We start from the raw sequence: 6,589 nt of genomic DNA, 5'->3' as shown, positions 1-6,589 counted from the left end.
ATATAATCCTAGATGAAGCATGCAGAAAAATGTGAAAATACAATTTCAAATGAAACCTTTAGTAAGGTGGGTTTTGAAGCATCCCTTCGCAATGTTACTTGAGAACAAAGGTTAAAATAACAGATGGAAACCTCCGTGTAATTTGATGAGTGCCCTCTTTGGGTTTGCTTGTTTTTAATAGCCTTTGTCTGATTGGGTGAACTGAAAATTCCAGAATGAGACCTGGCTCTTGGATTAAGTTAGCCATCGTGTGCAGGGAGGTGGGAAATAATGCTTAAATTTAAATCAGGAAGAACACAATTAAAAATATTCAGATTTTAACATTTTATCTTTGCATAGCACTAAAATGTCATTCAGGCAGATGGTACGAGGTCTGTATGCTTAATGTTATTGTTAAAATAAGGCTGACATTGTTCTATTTTATCCTCAAATCCTCAGATTGGGCATATGAATGGACAATCGGTAATGACTATTTTACTACTTGTCACAAAGCCATTCAACTGGATGAGTGCTTTATTTCAAACAAGGGTTATCTGCAAAATTCCAGATGACCTTTAGGTGCCAGCAAAGAGACAAAAACAGTCTCTTTGTTAACATCTACCCTAATTCAAACAACTTTTCTAGTTAAGCTAATTTCATAGTTAAATTAATGCACATCTAAATGTTCTAGTTCTGTTAAATGGAATTGTTTATTATCCCCCTAATCCCATTTCTCTCAGTGGCAATGATTTAACTATTTTTCATTGTGCAGTAGAATCAACTAATTGAACTCAAAGCTTGTAGCTTTTAGATACACTTCTTACTTATTCATTGTAAATCTCTCACTGAAAATGAAGAAGAGTAGAATAGTAAGTAGAACATTGTATATAGCATACACAGTACCTGTTCTTTAATGGTGCTTTGAAATGGATTTATGTAAAACCTGACATTTGTAGAACAGTTTTCTGAATTCTGAGCAGGGCAAATCATTTCTAAAGTTTAAGCATGTTGTAGTACCAAGCAACATATTATATGAATTCTTTCTTTCATTCTCTCTTTCTGGAATAATTCAACCATGGCATTCTTAATTAATTTATGCACATGTAATTATCCTTCCATGTGTAATTTGCTGCCTTGTTCTTTCCTCATACATATTGTAAGAAGTGGGGAAAAGAACTTGCACCAATTCTTATACACCTCTAAGCAGATTATTCATATCAACAATTACGTTTATATGTTCAGAACTCTAAAAATAATAGGCTGATTCCAGATATTTTCTTCTTTCGTCCCAAATAACTGACTAATGTTTTGAATGTTTAATGTGCATGTACATTTTTGGCCCTTAGTGGTGATAGGTTTAGAAGAAATTTCTATGAAGAAATTGTGTAACATTTGAAGCTATAAAGGTTACAGCAAACATATAGTAGAGAAATTAGGCTGAATCCGGTGATTGTCCAGAATATTTTGTTCCAGCAAAGGATTTATTTCTCTAAATTTTCTTTTTAAAATGTGGATGGAGTCTAGTTCATGTTAACATGTTAATTCATTTCCAAAATCTAATTTCACATCAACCTTTATAACTGGTAGAAGACAAAGCATAAATTTATCTTTAATTTTCAGGCTAGCATTTCAAAAGCATCAAAAAAGAGAGATGCAGCCATTCACAACTTGAATCTAAATATGGCTCCTTCACATGACCCAGTAATCATTGTCTTCTGTTATTTCCTCATAATATTATCTTGATTGACACCTATGCCAGAAGTCTTATTTCACTATGGTAGTGCTATTGTCATATTTTTCCTTTTATGTATACCGTCCTATGACCTTCAGCAACAGTTCTGATAGTGTAAGTCTCCATCAGGTATCTGAATTGACCTTTCGTTTGGAGACCAAGATCACCCTTAACAGCAGCAGAAAAGCAATGGTGATGAGGAGTGGATTCATGGTGAAGTGACAGAAGTGTTAGTCAGAGCTATAGGTTAGACTGGGAACTTGAAAAGCCACTTTATTTGGTCTTGTAATCAAATTTGGTACTTTAATCAAAAAAGCAACATGAAAGTATGCATGAAGTCGCTAGGAATAGAGCATAATTTGTTTTCTCAGTACAAGTGTCATAATCTACTTCTTTAATTTTAACATTTCCATGAAGTGAGAACCAATGTTTCTTTCACGTGAAATGGACTGACTATTTCCCCATTTAACCAAACATTTAACCACCATGTATAGTTGGTGTTGACAATATAAAATGACACTTCTGTCATGATACATTTCACTTAAAGTGTGTGACACACATAATTCTGTGTATGTGTGGAAAGAAATGAATACAGTTCCATAATGGTATTTTGTTAGTTTTGAAACCCAGATTTAGTAATAAAAATTGGCCCTCATACTCTGTGCTGTCAGAAATATTTGAAAATAAAGTCTTTGTGTTAAAACCTTAGAAGTATTTGGACTAAGAAAATAGTTTGGACTACCTGCATGGACACAAGTGTGTGGAAATGGTAGAAGAAGGAAAAAAGAGTCAGTAAAGTAGAAAATGATGATAATGGGTTTTTTAATTGCCCTAAAATAGAGATGTTATACTGAAATATAAAATGTTACAATCCCCACTGGAGAATTAGTCAACCCAGCATTCAAGTGACTGAAATTCTGTATAGGCACAGTAGGCAACCCATTCAGAGATTGAATGTACTAATTAAAAAGCTAAATGAATATTTATGTAATCTGTCAGGTGAGAAGATTTCATAGAGCTCTAAATTCAAAAGCTATACTTTACGAACAGTAATTGCTTTCCTAAATCAAGTTTTTGCATGTAGCGGTATTAGACCATGATCTTATAATATACTTTATCTATTGTTCCAAATTAAGCCCTATCATCAAGAACAGGCATTATTTTTATATAATGGATTTTATTATTAATGTATTATTACCTTTCATTATGAAAGACTTTTTTTTTTAAAAAAAGAGGTAAATCTATAATGTATTCATAGAGGAATCTATAGAAGAAAGGATGTTATAGCTGATTTGCTTATATCTGCTCATATTATTAACTTCTAAAATATGAACTCATGTGTTTTTCTGTGACCATCTGCACGTGTAGCTTTTTAGGTTAAATACAGTTTTGGTTGCTACCAGTAAAATTTCTTCATTCCTTCCTGGATTTCTGTGTGTAAAATATAAAGATTTTCTTTTATGCTACAAAGAGTATGATAATCTTTAAAAGATATGCAAAGATTACGGATCAATTATACAATCTACCACTCCCAGAATTTCTAAGAATTGGTGGAATTGCAAAATTGATCTTTTTCCTATTTCTTAAAAAAAAAACATTTGAAAGGTTTTTAAAGCGGAAAATGCACAGCACAAAGGTTGCAGAGACTTAAATTTCCATTTAATCTTTTGGCTCCTAGCATGTTTGAGTGGCCTTCAAGCTTGTAGAAGAGGCACAAACTAGATATAGTTGAAGGTAATGTACTAAAATACTGATACAATGTCAGAAGAAAATTCTGGTTCCAAGCCAGGTTATGAAAGAAATACACTGGATGAGCTGCTTGAAAAGGAGGGTAATTTATTAGTTTAGCATAGGTTACAGCAATTGTGGTAACTACCAAATGGGAGGTTGGACCCTAGTGATATTTATAGTAAAGTTGATCCTTTGTGAGGTGTGGGATCAAGGTGTTTGTTTTGAAGGACGTGTCATTCTGGATGGTGAAAACATCATTTCTCACCTTACTGGGTATCTTGATTTCTTGAGAGTATATGGGGTGTAGATTTTGGGGTAGCGCATTGTGCAATTTCAAGATTCCTGCATCCCGAAGGGATTTATTTTAATTATAATTAAGTTGCTGGTGTTTGCTTTTCCCAAGGTGACATGCTTTTACCAGTTTTAGCCCCGCTGTCAATTAGGGTCTAAGAAGAGTTTTGCCTTTTGCAACATTGTACTTTCTCTGCTTACAATATTGTATATCTTGCTTTTGGTTGAGTTCGCAACTCTGTTTTTATAAATGGAGTATCAGGGCAGCAAATAAATATGATTTTTCTGATGACCATAATTATTCCTCCCACTATAGTAAATTATGTACAGTGGGACCTCCGGTCATGATCCGTTCCAGGACTTCGGTTGGCACCTGATTTGGTCATGATCAGAAGCAAGACTGACTGCGCACGTGTGTGTGTGTGTGTGTGTGTGTGTGTGTGCGTGTACGCGTACACACACACACACACACACACAGAGGCACGGAAGGGGAAAACGCTACAGCAGGGAAATCGCTGCGGCTGTGTTTGATCACCACCCGAGGATGGGTTCATGAATAGAGTGAAACATTTAGGGAATTTTTTGGTCGGCACCTGATTTGGTTATGATCAGAACCGTTCATGACCCGAGGTCCCACTGTATCTAGGGATAATTCTTAAAACATTTTTTGCATCACGAATACTTATGATCCTGGCTTACTGTTTACTTAAGACCCTCTGAATGGAATAGATTAAAATAACTGAGCCCAGAGCCCAGGAAGAAAAACCAAATTTGCTACTTTTTGGATCCCTTTAAAATGGCTATAAAAATGGGTGTTGGCATAGAAAACGAATTTCAAAATGGAGCTTTTGCAAAGTGTATTCAAATTAAAATATGGTCAGGAAGAAGCTGTGAGAGGTGATCTGCAATGGAGCACGAGCAGCGTGAAGCAATTAAAAATCAGAGATAAGCAAAGCCAAAAGATCAAAAAATCCTCCCGGGTGACCTAGTTAATGGAGAATCTGTAAAATATGATGATCCTGAAACATTCATGAATGGGAGCTATCTAGTATGTAGCTAAATACTTCAATGATGCATATACTGTACAACCAGCTCCTGGTGTCACCTTCTGTTGCAGAGATGAACTGTTCTTGTCATTAACAATTTTCGTATTCATTTATCTCTAAATTTCTCCCTGCTTGTTCTACTTCTGCCCCTTGGAGCAAGAATTCTGGAGAAGAGATCATCAGTGGTTCTACAAACTTTATTCTGCTGTTTTAATTTATTTTTTGCTTACTCAGGTGTTTCTAAAGTTGAGACTATCCCGAATATCTTAGATGAAAGTAGTATTTTCCTGGTCAATCTTTTCTTGAAAATCTCCACTGATGAAGCACCCACAACTCTGAGAGGCAAGCTGTTCCATTGATTAATTGTTCTCACTGTTAGGAAATTTCTCCTTAGTTCCAGATTGGATCTCTCTTTGATGAGCTTTCACCCATTGCTTCTGGTCCTGCCCTTGGGTACTTTGGAGAATAAGTTGACCCTTCTTCTGTGTCACAGTCCTTAAGTACCATGAGAGTGCTATCATGTCATCCCTAATCATTTTGTTCTTTAGTTTAGACCAGTGGTTTCCAACCTTTTTTTTTGGCCATGCCTCACCTAAGCGTCTCTAAAATCCTGATCCCCCCGTGACATATAATTCTTACTTTATTCAAAAAGTGAACTCTACTTACCTGGAGGAAACCTGAAAGGCCACAAACTTGGTTTAAATAAGGTTCAAATTGCCCCCATTAAAAATAAAATCCCCCCCCCCCCCAGTGTGGCACAGGCCTTACATTGGGAACCACTAGTTCTCTTAACTGTTCATCATATGGTTTAACCTCCATACCTTTTATCATCTTTGTTCCTCTTCTCTGCACTGTTTCCAGCATCTGTTCTTAGCATCTGTTTTGTAGCATGGTGTCCAGAATTGGATGCAGTATTCCAAGTGTGGCTTCACTAGTGCAGTATAAAGGTGGTATCATCACTTTTTATGATCGTGATTCTATCCCTCCATTGAGGTGGTCTGGGACTGCATTGGCTTTTTGGGCAGCTGCAGCACACTACTGGCTCATTAGGTGTTATCTAGTTCCCTCTCACAGTCACCACTCTTGACTTAGTTACTGCAACAACAACAATAATGTAGCAGCAAATGCAGAAGTTATAAAGAAAAAGATGAAAGTAGACCACATTATTTATTTATTTATTTATTTATTTATTTGTGCTTCTAGACCGCCCCCTCTCCCAGAAGGGACTCGGGGCGGTGTACAGTCCATAGAGAATATCACAAAAATACAATAAAAAATTAAATATTAAATATGTACAGTTTGGAGGAGGTTAAAATGCAATTAAAAGAACTGTACAAAGCTGAATAAATATAATTTTTTAAAATCCCTAAAACGGACACAACGGATTAAAAACCCTAAAATAACCAGATAATAATACATTTGCCATATTTAGTAGATGCTGCAAAATTGCTCAGCCTAGTGATAAATGATGTTATGACAGAATAGCCACTTTATTCCATTGGCATCTATGCAAAACTATAATTTCTGAGTTTCTTAAATGTAATATGATGACAAAATTGAGAAAATAGTGGAAATGATGATGTTAAAATTTGTGGGACTTTTGCAAACAAGCTGATCATCATCTAGAATACAACTCACCAGATACTATATAATTAAAAAAAAAGTAATTTTTGTAGCTGTGACAATACACCTGGACAGCAGGATGAAGGGAATAATTTAAATAAAATAAATATAGAAATCTAATGATCAACATAGGTAGATGATTGCAAAGACATTTATTTATTGATATATTATGTGAAATACAAGCAGA

Source organism: Natrix helvetica (genome assembly GCF_964273705.1).
Source record: "Natrix helvetica genome assembly, chromosome: 5".
In the NCBI taxonomy this organism is placed as follows: domain Eukaryota; kingdom Metazoa; phylum Chordata; class Lepidosauria; order Squamata; family Natricidae; genus Natrix; species Natrix helvetica.
This window is presented reverse-complemented; position numbering follows the sequence as displayed.